General features: G+C 48.4%; 1 protein-coding gene across 1 annotated transcript in view; it reads left to right on the forward strand.

The window, feature by feature from the left end:
• The window catches only part of APBB1IP (amyloid beta precursor protein binding family B member 1 interacting protein), a 788,839-nt gene that overhangs the window by 615,097 nt on the left and 158,501 nt on the right, over nucleotides 1-15,241 (forward strand). The gene's annotated exons all lie outside the window — the stretch shown is intronic.

Raw genomic sequence — 15,241 nt, forward strand, 5'->3', positions numbered from 1 at the left:
GGTGAGTCAAAGAAATGGGTACGGGAGCGGTAAACCACTCACAGGCTGGCAGGATATAGTAGAGCATATTGAAGCTTAAGGTCCCGCAGACGGGCCTTCGCCGCTAGGAGCGACTGCCGCTGTTGCTGGACCAGCGGTGTGTAGTCAAGGAAGATGAGGATGAGAGCATTGTCATAGACCAAAGGCTCCTTGATCCGGGCCTGCTTAAGTATCACGTCGCGATCATGATAGTTCAAGAGTTTCACGATGACTGGCCTCGGGCGAGCCCCAGGCAGGGGCTTCTGCATAAGTGCCCTGTGGGCCTGCTCCACCACAAAACAGCGGGACATAGATTCCAGAGGAAGACAGCCCTCCAGCCACCACGTAAGGAACTGTTCCATATCTCCCCCTTCACAGTCCTCCGGGAACCCAACAAAGCGGATATTATTGCGCCTTACCCGCCCCTCGGCATCCTCCACTCGCATCGCAAGACCTCGTTGAGTGGTCTCTATGGTGGCCATCTTCTTCTTTAGCTTAGTGACATTGTCTTCCACCCCGGATATGCGGATCTCAGCCTCAGTTATGCGCGATACAGCATTGCGCAGGTCCTGCCGCAGGAGCACAACATCGGAGCCGACTGCCCCGATAATATCGTCCAACATGTCCCTGGACTGAGTAATGGCGGCCATGAGCGCTGCATTGTCCGGCATAATTCCTTGAGGTTCCCCAGATGCCACAGCCTCCGCACCCGGGCCAGTGAATTTATCCATCGGGCCTTGCTTGGACGAGCCGCCGGCCCCCTTGTCTCTCATCATAGCCATCTCCGGGTCTCCCAGCACAGACCCAGAAACTGTCCGGGGACCCCCAGGGGTCTCACCCGGGTAGGACAGATGGGGGGACAAGGCTGAGGCGCCCGGACTCTCACTCTCAGGAGGCCCGAGGGGGCACGCGCACTCTGGGCCATGACCACGGGAAAGAGGGCGTCAGGCAAGAGGAGGAGCGCACTCACCAGCCGGGGCCGAAGGACCGCCGACCCACGCACTCCTGGGAGCGCAGTCAGAGACTCGTCGCCCACCGCCTCACCCAGCCACACACACCGCCCCTCACCTCCGCGGCCCGATTCAGCCACCGAACAGCACAGCCTCCCTTGTCGTCGAACGCGGTCACAGGGCAGCGGGCAATTCCACGCTGGAGAGGTCCGCCCGTGGGGCACACACTAGGGCACGATCCTTCCCACATCTGCAGCGCTCCAGCTCCATCACTTCGGTGTCTCCCCCAGCCCATGGATCCGGGCAGCGTCCAACTCGACGTCCAGGTCTCACGCAGGCTGCCAGGCCGCGCCTCCAGTAGGCCTCGCCACTTCAACAGCACTGTATCACCGCTACAGGCCACGGCAGTGAACGAAAGTTGGCCCAGGTAGGTGACGCCAATTCACCAGGTCTGCAGACTCTCTGTAGGACTCAAAGAGCGATCAGAAGGGCAGGATAATGCAGGATTAATTTTGGGCTGGATGAAGCGCACTCAGCACATGTCCGCAATGATGGTTCGCCAAGCCACGCCCCGGAACTTTTTAAGGTTGTTAGATCCCTAACTACCACAGAACAGGAGACCCTCTCCCAACAATCCTCAAAGGAGAAATGCAACGAGCTTGCAAAAGTTCTCAAAAACAAGGTGGGAAAACTCTATGCAAGGAAGCACTTATACAGACAGCATAGATGCCCCTCCAGGAACCAACGACCATCAGGGACAGGCCACAGGACCAATATTAGATAATTTCCCAGTGTTAAGTATGGAAACCACGAGCATGATCCTGCGGAATATTAAATCAGGCTCCCCAAAGACCCCTGTTCCTCCACACATTCTACTGCAGGGCGGAAATACAACACTGGCCACTACATCAGAACTTCTTTTGCTATCTCTTACACAAGGGATAATTCTCAAAAAATTGAAACATGCCATAGTCTGACCATTACTAAAGAAACCCTATTTAGACCCTACAGACCCAGGGAACTAGCGCCCCATCTCACTATTACCCCTGTTCGGAAAAATTGTGGAAAAGCATGTTAACCATACCCTGTCCCAGTTTCTGGAAGAGAATGAGGTGTTACATCAGACCCAAATGGGTTTCAGACCGCAGCATAGCACAGAGTCAGCCCTGCTATTTGTCACTGTGAAACTCAAGGGAATCCTCGATCAGGGGGTGCAGCCGCAATCCTGTTACTTGACCTTAGTGCGGCTTTTGACACTGTGGATTACAACACCATAATCCTCAGACTGAAGGAGGCAGGTATCAGAGACAGTGCCCTAAACTGTCTGTCCTCTTTTCTCAAAAATAGATCCTTCCAGATAATTTAAGGCGCGCACTTGTCAGATGTCTTATAGATCTCATGTGGAGTCCCACAGGGATCCGCCCTTAGTCCCACATTATTCAACCTCTATATGCAACCACTGGCGAACATACTGCAGAAATTTGGACTATCCATCGTGTCATACGCAGATGATACTCAACTGATATTATCGGTGACGGAGGGCCCTCAGTACAATTACAAGGCTGAGGCGCCCGGACTCTCACTCTCAGGAGGTCCGAGGGGGCGCGCGCACTCTGGGCCACCACCACGGGAAAGAGGGCGTCAGGCAAGAGGAGGAGCGCACTCACCAGCCGGGGCCGAAGGACTGCTGACCCACGCACTGCCGGGAGCGCTGTCAGAGACCCGTCGCCCACCGCCTCATCCGGCCACACACACTGCCCCTCACCTTCGCTGCCCGATTCAGCCACCAAACAGCACGGCCTCCCTCGTAGTCGATTTCGGTTACAGGGCGGCGGGCAACTCCACTCCGGAGACGTCCGCCCGTGGGGCACACACCAGGGCACAATCCTTCCCACACCTGCAGCGCGCCAGCTCCGTCACGTAGGCGTCTCCCCCAGCCTACGGATCCGGGCAGCGTCCAACTCGACGTTCCGGTCTCATGCAGGGCTGCCAGGCCGCGCCTCCAGTAGGCCTCGCCACTTCAACAGCACCGAATCACCGCCACAGGCCACGGCAGTGCATGAAAGTTGGCCCAGGTAGGTGACGCCAATTCACCAGGTCTGCAGACTCTCTGTGGGACTCAAAGAGCGATCAGAAGGGCAGGATAATGCAGGATTAATTTAGGGCTGGACGAAGCGCACTCAGCACACGTCCCCCATGATGGTTTGCCAAGCAACCCCCTGGAACTTTTTAAGGTTGTTAGATCCCTAACTACCACAGAACAGGAGACCCTCTCTCAACAATCCTCAAAGGAGAAATGCAACGAGCTTGCAACCGTTCTCAAAAACCAGGTGGAAAAACTCTATAACTCTATGCAAGGAGGCACTTATACAGATAGCATAGATGCCCCTCCAGGAACCAACGACCATCAGGGACAGGCCACAGGACCAATATTAGATCATTTCCCAGTGTTAAGTATGGAAACCATGAGCATGATCCTGCGGAACATTAAATCAGGCTCCCCGAAGACCCGGTTCCTCCACACATTCTACTGCAGGGCGGAAATACAACACTGGCCACTACATCAGAACTTCTTTCGCTATCTCTTACACAAGGGATAATTCCCAAAAAATTGAAACATGCCATAGTCTGACCATTACTAAAGAAGCCCTATTTAGACCCTACAGACCCAGGGAACTAGCGCCCCATCTCAATATTACCCCTGTTCGGAAAAATTGTGGAAACGCATGTTAACCATACCCTGTACCAGTTTCTGGAAGAGAATGAGGTGTTACATCAGACCCAAATTGGTTTCAGACCGCAGCATAGCACAGAGTCAGCCCTGCTAGTGGTCACTGTGTAACTCAAGGGAATCCTCAATCAGGGGGTGCCGCCGCAATCCTGTTACTTGACCTTAGTGCGGCTTTTGACACAGTGGATTACAACACCATAATCCTCAGACTGAAGGAGGCAGGTATCAGAGACAGTGCCCTAAACTGTATGTCCTCTTTTCTCAAAAATAGATCCTTCCAGATAATTTAAGGCGTGCACTTGTCAGATGTCTTACAGATCTCATGTGGAGTCCCACAGGGATCCGCCCTTAGTCCCACATTATTCAACCTCTATATGCAACCACTGGTGAATATACTGCAGAAATTTGGACTATCCATCGTGTCATACGCAGATGATACTCAACTGGTATTATCGGTGACGGAGGGCCCTCAGTACAATTACAACCATTTGGCTCCCTGCATGAAAAAAGTAGCTAAATAGATGACCAGTTGTTGCTTAAAGTTGAATGGAGATAAAACAGAATTGATGTTCTTGGGCAACCTAAAGCAGGTGGCTGCCAGTTTTTTAGCTTGTATTTCCATAGAGAGATCGTGGTCTAGCCACATTCCCAGGTTTGTATGGAACTTTTTGGATTAGGGGGACTGCCAAGTTCTAGTGGCCAGCTGATGGTATCCCTGTATGCTTTAGAAGATTTATACTCTTATCCCTGAACAGACCCAGAGAACCGTTGTACAGGCCTTGGTAGTGTCTTGGCTGGACTGTGGTAACTCCCTCTGTCTGGGCTCCCCCAAATATGTAGTGAACAGACTACAGGTGGTTCAAAACACGGCAACCAGGATACTTCGAGGCATTCCCAGACAAGTCTCCGCGAAAGTCGCATTGAAACTGCTACAGTGGCTGCCGATCCAAGCCAGGATCAAATTTAAATCCTTATGTCTAGCCCACAAAGCCATGAATTGCAAGGGACCTGCCCTACTGAGATCACTTGTCACCCCATATGTCCCTGAAAGGACTCTGAGATCTTCATCAGAAGACGACAAGGATAAAAAGATCTAGATGGGGAGGAAGATCTTTTTTGCATCTGGTTCACAGGGTGTGGAACGCCTTGCCCAAAGAAATGGGTACAAAGTAATCTAATGCTGTTTTCCTTGCTATAATCACAGATTCCTACAACGAATTGCAGGAAAGTGTTTATATATATATATATATATATATATATATATATCAAAGCTACCAAGTACCCAACGTACGAGGAGCACTCGGGCCTCAGCTGCACACAAGGAGCCAATCATAGGTAAGCACGCCTCCATCACAACGATTCCTTTCACTGTTCAAACTGCCCTGGATGCCTGACGCGTTTCGAAGTGTCCCCACTTCTCTTCAGAGGCTTTGGCAGTTCAAGAAGAGCGCGTAAGGCACCACCCCCTTAAATACATGGATGCACGCCCTGGATGGGCTTATGGGACTTGTAGTGCCTTACAATGCGCAAATGTTCAGCTGGCAACTTCTTCGAGCCCACAGATGGGCCTCGCTGTGCATGGTTCGTGCAAGATCCGTAGGCTGCTGCCCCACGATATCGGCCTGATGATAAGGCCGCGTGGCCCCCACTTCTCTAGGGTGGTGCTCCTCCCGCGGCTGGGTCGCCGCGTAAAAATCAAAGCTACCAAGTACCCAACGTACGAGGAGCACTCGGGCCTCAGCTGCACACAAGGAGCCAATCATAGGTAAGCACGCCTCCATCACAACGATTCCTTTCACTGTTCAAACTGCCCTGGATGCCTGACGCGTTTCGAAGTGTCCCCACTTCTCTTCAGAGGCTTTGGCAGTTCAAGAAGAGCGCGTAAGGCACCACCCCCTTAAATACATGGATGCACGCCCTGGATGGGCTTATGGGACTTGTAGTGCCTTACAATGCGCAAATGTTCAGCTGGCAACTTCTGAAGAGCCTCTGAAGAGAAGTGGGGACACTTCGAAACGCGTCAGGCATCCAGGGCAGTTTGAACAGTGAAAGGAATCGTTGTGATGGAGGCGTGCTTACCTATGATTGGCTCCTTGTGTGCAGCTGAGGCCCGAGTGCTCCTCGTACGTTGGGTACTTGGTAGCTTTGATTTTTACGCGGCGACCCAGCCGCGGGAGGAGCACCACCCTAGAGAAGTGGGGGCCACGCGGCCTTATCATCAGGCCGATATCGTGGGGCAGCAGCCTACGGATCTTGCACGAACCATGCACAGCGAGGCCCATCTGTGGGCTCGAAGAAGTTGCCAGCTGAACATTTGCGCATTGTAAGGCACTACAAGTCCCATAAGCCCATCCAGGGCGTGCATCCATGTATTTAAGAGGGTGGTGCCTTACGCGCTCTTCTTGAACTGCCAAAGCCTCTGAAGAGAAGTGGGGACACTTCGAAACGCGTCAGGCATCCAGGGCAGTTTGAACAGTGAAAGGAATCGTTGTGATGGAGGCGTGCTTACCTATGATTGGCTCCTTGTGTGCAGCTGAGGCCCGAGTGCTCCTCGTACGTTGGGTACTTGGTAGCTTTGATTTTTACGCGGCGACCCAGCCGCGGGAGGAGCACCACCCTAGAGAAGTGGGGGCCACGCGGCCTTATCATCAGGCCGATATCGTGGGGCAGCAGCCTACGGATCTTGCACGAACCATGCACAGCGAGGCCCATCTGTGGGCTCGAAGAAGTTGCCAGCTGAACATTTGCGCATTGTAAGGCACTACAAGTCCCATAAGCCCATTCAGGGCGTGCATCCATGTATTTAAGGGGGTGGTGCCTTACGCGCTCTTCTTGAACTGCCAAAGCCTCTGAAGAGAAGTGGGGACACTTCGAAACGCGTCAGGCATCCAGGGCAGTTTGAACAGTGAAAGGAATCGTTGTGATGGAGGCGTGCTTACCTATGATTGGCTCCTTGTGTGCAGCTGAGGCCCGAGTGCTCCTCGTACGTTGGGTACTTGGTAGCTTTGATATATATATATATATATATATATATATATATATATATATATATATATATATATATATATATTCACTGAAAAAACCATAGGTTTCACACATGTTATAGTTAGGAATTAGCATTTAAAAAACCTTGCAAATTCAGTGAAAAAACCATAGGTTTCACACACGTTATAGTTAGCTGGACATTTTACTCGTAAAAAACCATTGAAATTCCCCCGTTATAGTTAGTGCAGGCAACTATAACTCACGCGACCGCAATCCTCTGCTGATGCTAATACTGTATTTAGACACTTATTTGCCCATGTCTTCTTCCATTAAATTTTAGCTATACATATATTACAATTGTTTTTTTTTCATAAAGACACATATGTCATCAGCAGAGGATTGCGGTCGCGTGAGTTATAGTTGCCTGCACTAACTATAACGGGGGAATTTCAATGGTTTTTTACGAGTAAAATGTCCAGCTAACTATAACGTGTGTGAAACCTATGGTTTTTTCACTGAATTTGCAAGGTTTTTTAAATGCTAATTCCTAACTATAACGTGTGTGAAACCTATGGTTTTTTCAGTGAATTTGTACGGTTTTTTAAATGCTAAGTTACTTTATGCCGTTCGTGGCGTGCGCGCCCACTTAACGCAGTTCGTTCCGTGTGCGCACGGTGCGCTTCGCGCACCGCGCGCCCACTTTACGCAGTTAGTGCCGTGCACGCACGGTGGGCACGCGGTGCGCTACGCGCACCACGTGCCCACCTTACGCTAGATGGGCTATGTACGCACGATGCGCTTCGCGCACCGTCCGCACACGGAGGACATATTATGCGCTTCGTTGAGAAACTTAATCTATTAATTGTTCCTTTAACTAGTATGCCATGCGCAAAAGGTGCACTGCGGGCAGCTTTTGCACACGGTGGGGGGGGGGAGAATGTGGATGTTTTTTTTTTTACATTATTTTTTACCGTACGCGTACGGTAAGCGTAATCGGCGTTTTTTCGCAAAAAAATAAAATTGATTTTTTGGCCTTGGGGGATCTTGTGGGGCACCATAATCAATGCTAGGTGGTTAGGAGCTGTCTAACATGCTCCTTTACATATTTTCCACCTTTGTTTTTCCTCCCCCCTCAGAGTGCGAGAGAGAAAATGGCGGCCGCCGCTTCCTGGTTTCGAACGATTCGAATGTTTACTAAGATCTAACAGCCAATCAGAATCGCGCTCGCGCACGTCACCGTACGCGTACGGTAAGCGCACCGTAAGCGCACCGTAAGCGCACCGTAAGCTGCCACAGATATATATATTGATTTAAAGGCTATTTTCTCAGGAACTACTGAACAGATTTACACCAGACCTACAAAAGGCACTTCCTTGACCTATAGACTACCTCTCTGCCAAATTTCAAGCAACTCTGTTCAGCCGTTCGGGCTGTAGCTGTGTCTAAAGGTCCTATGGAAAAATGCATGGGAAAAACGCGTTTTGGGACCCCCCTTTTTTCTCAGCCCCCACTTGACGAATCCCCCCGAGACTTTCAGGGTAGGAGCGGAGCGTAGCGCCCCATTAGTTTTGAAAATTTCGCGAGGATTCGTCGACCGGCGCCAAAGTTATTCCAAATAGAATGTTGCGGTTTTCCTATGGCAACAGGGTCCTAACTATGACTACCTACTGGCGACCGCCAGTAGGTAATATATATATATATATATATATATATATATATATATATATATTGTTCTCCAAAGTGCCCGAAAGCAATGAGAGGCACTCGACAGCGCTCTGCCATCGGCGTTGAGATGCAGCCTGTCTTTCTGCTCCCTTTTAAAATTCAAAATGCCAACGCGTTTCAGGGATACCATCCCCTTCTTCATGGGCTGCTTAACCACAAAAATGACGGCTCACATTACCTTGATTTCCGGCTTTATTTATTTCAGTTGTTGCCCCCAGTGGGCGTTTGCTCAGTGCAGTCCTCTTAATGCCTTATGGGTCCTGAAGTCCCTCATGTGAGCATAACGTGTTGATTTTAGTAAATTCATCGAGTGGTTTCATTAAAAGCATGTTTTTTTCCTGTAGTAGGTACGGAGCAAAAACACAGACTCAATTTGCATATTGAGCGCTGTGCTGGAACGATGTTGCACAGTTCAAACACCCCAGCCTCAAACCTTGATGATGGTGCTCTTCTCCACGGTCGGTGCCGCCGTGTTCATATTTTGTTCTCCAAAGTGCCCGAAAGCAATGAGAGGCACTCGACAGCGCTCTGCCATCGGCGTTGAGATGCAGCCTGTCTTTCTGCTCCCTTTTAAAATTCAAAATGCCAACGCGTTTCAGGGATACCATCCCCTTCTTCATGGGCTGCTTAACCACAAAAATGACGGCTCACATTACCTTGATTTCCGGCTTTATTTATTTCAGTTGTTGCCCCCAGTGGGCGTTTGCTCAGTGCAGTCCTCTTAATGCCTTATGGGTCCTGAAGTCCCTCATGTGAGCATAACGTGTTGATTTTAGTAAATTCATCGAGTGGTTTCATTAAAAGCATGTTTTTTTCCTGTAGTAGGTACGGAGCAAAAACACAGACTCAATTTGCATATTGAGCGCTGTGCTGGAACGATGTTGCACAGTTCAAACACCCCAGCCTCAAACCTTGATGATGGTGCTCTTCTCCACGGTCGGTGCCGCCGTGTTCATATTTTGTTCTCCAAAGTGCCCGAAAGCAATGAGAGGCACTCGACAGCGCTCTGCCATCGGCGTTGAGATGCAGCCTGTCTTTCTGCTCCCTTTTAAAATTCAAAATGCCAACGCGTTTCAGGGATACCATCCCCTTCTTCATGGGCTGCTTAACCACAAAAATGACGGCTCACATTACCTTGATTTCCGGCTTTATTTATTTCAGTTGTTGCCCCCAGTGGGCGTTTGCTCAGTGCAGTCCTCTTAATGCCTTATGGGTCCTGAAGTCCCTCATGTGAGCATAACGTGTTGATTTTAGTAAATTCATCGAGTGGTTTCATTAAAAGCATGTTTTTTTCCTGTAGTAGGTACGGAGCAAAAACACAGACTCAATTTGCATATTGAGCGCTGTGCTGGAACGATGTTGCACAGTTCAAACACCCCAGCCTCAAACCTTGATGATGGTGCTCTTCTCCACGGTCGGTGCCGCCGTGTTCATATTTTGTTCTCCAAAGTGCCCGAAAGCAATGAGAGGCACTCGACAGCGCTCTGCCATCGGCGTTGAGATGCAGCCTGTCTTTCTGCTCCCTTTTAAAATTCAAAATGCCAACGCGTTTCAGGGATACCATCCCCTTCTTCATGGGCTGCTTAACCACAAAAATGACGGCTCACATTACCTTGATTTCCGGCTTTATTTATTTCAGTTGTTGCCCCCAGTGGGCGTTTGCTCAGTGCAGTCCTCTTAATGCCTTATGGGTCCTGAAGTCCCTCATGTGAGCATAACGTGTTGATTTTAGTAAATTCATCGAGTGGTTTCATTAAAAGCATGTTTTTTTCCTGTAGTAGGTACGGAGCAAAAACACAGACTCAATTTGCATATTGAGCGCTGTGCTGGAACGATGTTGCACAGTTCAAACACCCCAGCCTCAAACCTTGATGATGGTGCTCTTCTCCACGGTCGGTGCCGCCGTGTTCATATTTTGTTCTCCAAAGTGCCCGAAAGCAATGAGAGGCACTCGACAGCGCTCTGCCATCGGCGTTGAGATGCAGCCTGTCTTTCTGCTCCCTTTTAAAATTCAAAATGCCAACGCGTTTCAGGGATACCATCCCCTTCTTCATGGGCTGCTTAACCACAAAAATGACGGCTCACATTACCTTGATTTCCGGCTTTATTTATTTCAGTTGTTGCCCCCAGTGGGCGTTTGCTCAGTGCAGTCCTCTTAATGCCTTATGGGTCCTGAAGTCCCTCATGTGAGCATAACGTGTTGATTTTAGTAAATTCATCGAGTGGTTTCATTAAAAGCATGTTTTTTTCCTGTAGTAGGTACGGAGCAAAAACACAGACTCAATTTGCATATTGAGCGCTGTGCTGGAACGATGTTGCACAGTTCAAACACCCCAGCCTCAAACCTTGATGATGGTGCTCTTCTCCACGGTCGGTGCCGCCGTGTTCATATTTTGTTCTCCAAAGTGCCCGAAAGCAATGAGAGGCACTCGACAGCGCTCTGCCATCGGCGTTGAGATGCAGCCTGTCTTTCTGCTCCCTTTTAAAATTCAAAATGCCAACGCGTTTCAGGGATACCATCCCCTTCTTCATGGGCTGCTTAACCACAAAAATGACGGCTCACATTACCTTGATTTCCGGCTTTATTTATTTCAGTTGTTGCCCCCAGTGGGCGTTTGCTCAGTGCAGTCCTCTTAATGCCTTATGGGTCCTGAAGTCCCTCATGTGAGCATAACGTGTTGATTTTAGTAAATTCATCGAGTGGTTTCATTAAAAGCATGTTTTTTTCCTGTAGTAGGTACGGAGCAAAAACACAGACTCAATTTGCATATTGAGCGCTGTGCTGGAACGATGTTGCACAGTTCAAACACCCCAGCCTCAAACCTTGATGATGGTGCTCTTCTCCACGGTCGGTGCCGCCGTGTTCATATTTTGTTCTCCAAAGTGCCCGAAAGCAATGAGAGGCACTCGACAGCGCTCTGCCATCGGCGTTGAGATGCAGCCTGTCTTTCTGCTCCCTTTTAAAATTCAAAATGCCAACGCGTTTCAGGGATACCATCCCCTTCTTCATGGGCTGCTTAACCACAAAAATGACGGCTCACATTACCTTGATTTCCGGCTTTATTTATTTCAGTTGTTGCCCCCAGTGGGCGTTTGCTCAGTGCAGTCCTCTTAATGCCTTATGGGTCCTGAAGTCCCTCATGTGAGCATAACGTGTTGATTTTAGTAAATTCATCGAGTGGTTTCATTAAAAGCATGTTTTTTTCCTGTAGTAGGTACGGAGCAAAAACACAGACTCAATTTGCATATTGAGCGCTGTGCTGGAACGATGTTGCACAGTTCAAACACCCCAGCCTCAAACCTTGATGATGGTGCTCTTCTCCACGGTCGGTGCCGCCGTGTTCATATTTTGTTCTCCAAAGTGCCCGAAAGCAATGAGAGGCACTCGACAGCGCTCTGCCATCGGCGTTGAGATGCAGCCTGTCTTTCTGCTCCCTTTTAAAATTCAAAATGCCAACGCGTTTCAGGGATACCATCCCCTTCTTCATGGGCTGCTTAACCACAAAAATGACGGCTCACATTACCTTGATTTCCGGCTTTATTTATTTCAGTTGTTGCCCCCAGTGGGCGTTTGCTCAGTGCAGTCCTCTTAATGCCTTATGGTCCTGAAGTCCCTCATGTGAGCATAACGTGTTGATTTTAGTAAATTCATCGAGTGGTTTCATTAAAAGCATGTTTTTTTCCTGTAGTAGGTACGGAGCAAAAACACAGACTCAATTTGCATATTGAGCGCTGTGCTGGAACGATGTTGCACAGTTCAAACACCCCAGCCTCAAACCTTGATGATGGTGCTCTTCTCCACGGTCGGTGCCGCCGTGTTCATATTTTGTTCTCCAAAGTGCCCGAAAGCAATGAGAGGCACTCGACAGCGCTCTGCCATCGGCGTTGAGATGCAGCCTGTCTTTCTGCTCCCTTTTAAAATTCAAAATGCCAACGCGTTTTCAGGCTGGGGTGTTTGAACTGTGCAACATCGTTCCAGCACAGCGCTCAATATGCAAATTGAGTCTGTGTTTTTGCTCCGTACCTACTACAGGAAAAAAACATGCTTTTAATGAAACCACTCGATGAATTTACTAAAATCAACACGTTATGCTCACATGAGGGACTTCAGGACCCATAAGGCATTAAGAGGACTGCACTGAGCAATCGCCCACTGGGGGCAACAACTGAAATAAATAAAGCCGGAAATCAAGGTAATGTGAGCCGTCATTTTTGTGGTTAAGCAGCCCATGAAGAAGGGGATGGTATCCCTGAAACGCGTTGGCATTTTGAATTTTAAAAGGGAGCAGAAAGACAGGCTGCATCTCAACGCCGATGGCAGAGCGCTGTCGAGTGCCTCTCATTGCTTTCGGGCACTTTGGAGAACAATATATATATATATGTATATATATATTTATGTATAGTCTGCTAGGAATTTTAGCAAGTTGGATTACAAATCTATATATATATAAGTTGCATCTTTTGGTGAAGATTTATCATTAGTAAACAACCACACCCCTGTTTGACACCGCCCTGTTTCTCTGTTTTCCCCCTCGTTTGTCTATACATCACTACCTCGGGGAAAACTGTGCCTCTAGTCTCCCCACCCTGCATCCCCCTTCCATAACTACCTCAGTACTCTTATATACACTGTTGATAATACTCTTCTTTGATTATTGTTGATTTGTACTGCTATTTACACTTTTATGTAACGTGGGTAGTGAAGTTATTCTGTTTACATATCCCACTATATATTGTGTACTTTATATTTGTATTTTCTCTCTTTGTACCTGGGATCACTGATATATGGCTCCTACTCTGTAAAGCGCCAAGTTGCCTTGAACGTTAGTGCTAAAATGCAATGTTCGCTCACCACCTTGGATGTATCTATACATCTGCTGTCCCCACCTTGCAACTCCACATTTCTACCTCAGAACTTTCTGCGTTTATATATCTGTCTTTCGGTCTCTTCTTTTACATAATTGTTGCTGTGTATTTTTATTGACTCTTTATGTAACCATGGTATGTGCTGCTATTTTGTTCCATATCACACTGTACTACCATTTGCTTTTTATTTTTTTCACCATATTTAGCTCTATGTGCTCTTTATACACCTCATGTTGTGATTATTGTGCTTACTTGTAAAGCGCTCTGATACCTTTGGGTCACGTTTGTGCTATATACAACTTCCAAATAAATAAACAGATGCTATCCACAGATCACACAACTCACCCCTTTCCCCACCTCCAATTTGCTTCAGGGGCAGAGTCGGAACACTGCAAGCATGAAATCCAGTCAGCATGACTAGAAATGATAGCCTCTTGGGTCCACAAAAAAGCAAATGTTTAAGTCTGGCCTTCTTTACCTCTCTAACCTATGAAGAAAGAGCTGGGGCAATCATGGTAACTTACTGATAGTGTTCTGCCTATCTCAATTTGCATATCAAGTGGAAAAGCTATATCAGTTTTAATGAGGCTATTCTGAAAGAAATATACTTGTCAAATGGATGCTCTTGTTTGGCAAGCCATCACATTATGTGAATGGGTGGCAGAGGAGCAGGGATACGATTAAATGTCAACCTGGTCCTAAACTAAAACAGAACCTAGCGCAGGACAGAAACCATATCTAAGAGGTTCATATAGGCCCCCCTCTGGCATTAGGTGATGGATTGTGCTCACTCTCTGGAGTCCAGACGTCACCCATCTCTGTGATTCAATCCAACGGGGACTGTTGTCATGTACCTATGCCACCCAAGGGTTTTTGGATTAGGTGGTTGTGGGTCTTTCTTATGCCCCAGACCAAGGATTTGGCATCTGTGGCTATCAAGGCTTTTCCTGATTAGGTTTACTTTTGGTCACTTAATGGGACTCTGCTGGGCACCAAGGAGGAAAATTAATCGCTTGACAGTTGATGCCACCAAATTCTGGTTTGACACAGTCACAGACAGTGGCTTGGAGTACATGCATTCTAACAAATACTGTAAACGGTGATTCAAACTATGGATTATTTAAGGTAGAACTTTTGCCTCAAAGTCAGGTGAAGCTTTCTAACTTCCTACAATCCTCATTTTCTCCATCTGACCCTTCCCTGAGCCTACACAACAGAGCTATTTTCTAGCTAAAAGATGGTCCACCCAGAAAGGCCTCAACATTCTGAAAATGGAAAACCTGGTGGGAGACGGGGGTGGGGTGGGGACAGTGGCACGGGAACTGGTGCCCTAAGGAAGGAGCCATGCCGGTAGATCATGCAACCAGGCACCTCACAGGGGAGTGAGGAGAGATAATTTTTGAGAGGATGATGAGAGAGTCAGTGGACGTGCCAGGGTGAAGTGGGCAGTTGCTAATCAGCACCAGTGACCCTGCTCCTTCTTTTAGTAGCAGATATGGCTTCCCACTGCCGAAAGGCCTGCTGAAGCTGCCCCTGTTTGTGAGAGGATGGTGCGAGGTGCAGGGGAAGTGTTGGGGTGGGTGTCTTTGATTGAGGATAAAGCATTACTTGTCAACCTGCTGCTCCTTGCGGCTGCAGGACCAGTTTCCCACTGCTGGCACTTCTGAAACTGCACTATACTTTTTTAAACTTAAGTGACGTCATATATTATGCAGCTCAGAAACATTTGCCAAGTTGCAAGTGTAATGACTTTACAACTATGCCCATACCTACTTCATAAACACAAGTGTTCAGTTCATAATGCTTTACTGGGCTGACTTTCAGGGGTTAGGCGTGGGAGGAGCTTGTGAAGCAGGTAAACACATGGTCATTGCACATCTATGCATAACAAAGGCAGTCGTTAGTATGGTAAATATTCGAGCTCGCTTAAGCAGTGGCGTAGCGTGTGGGGGGCCACAGGGGCAGT

The sequence above is a fragment of the Triturus cristatus genome, chromosome 10 (assembly GCF_964204655.1).
Source record: "Triturus cristatus chromosome 10, aTriCri1.1, whole genome shotgun sequence".
Classification (NCBI taxonomy): Eukaryota; Metazoa; Chordata; class Amphibia; order Caudata; family Salamandridae; genus Triturus; species Triturus cristatus.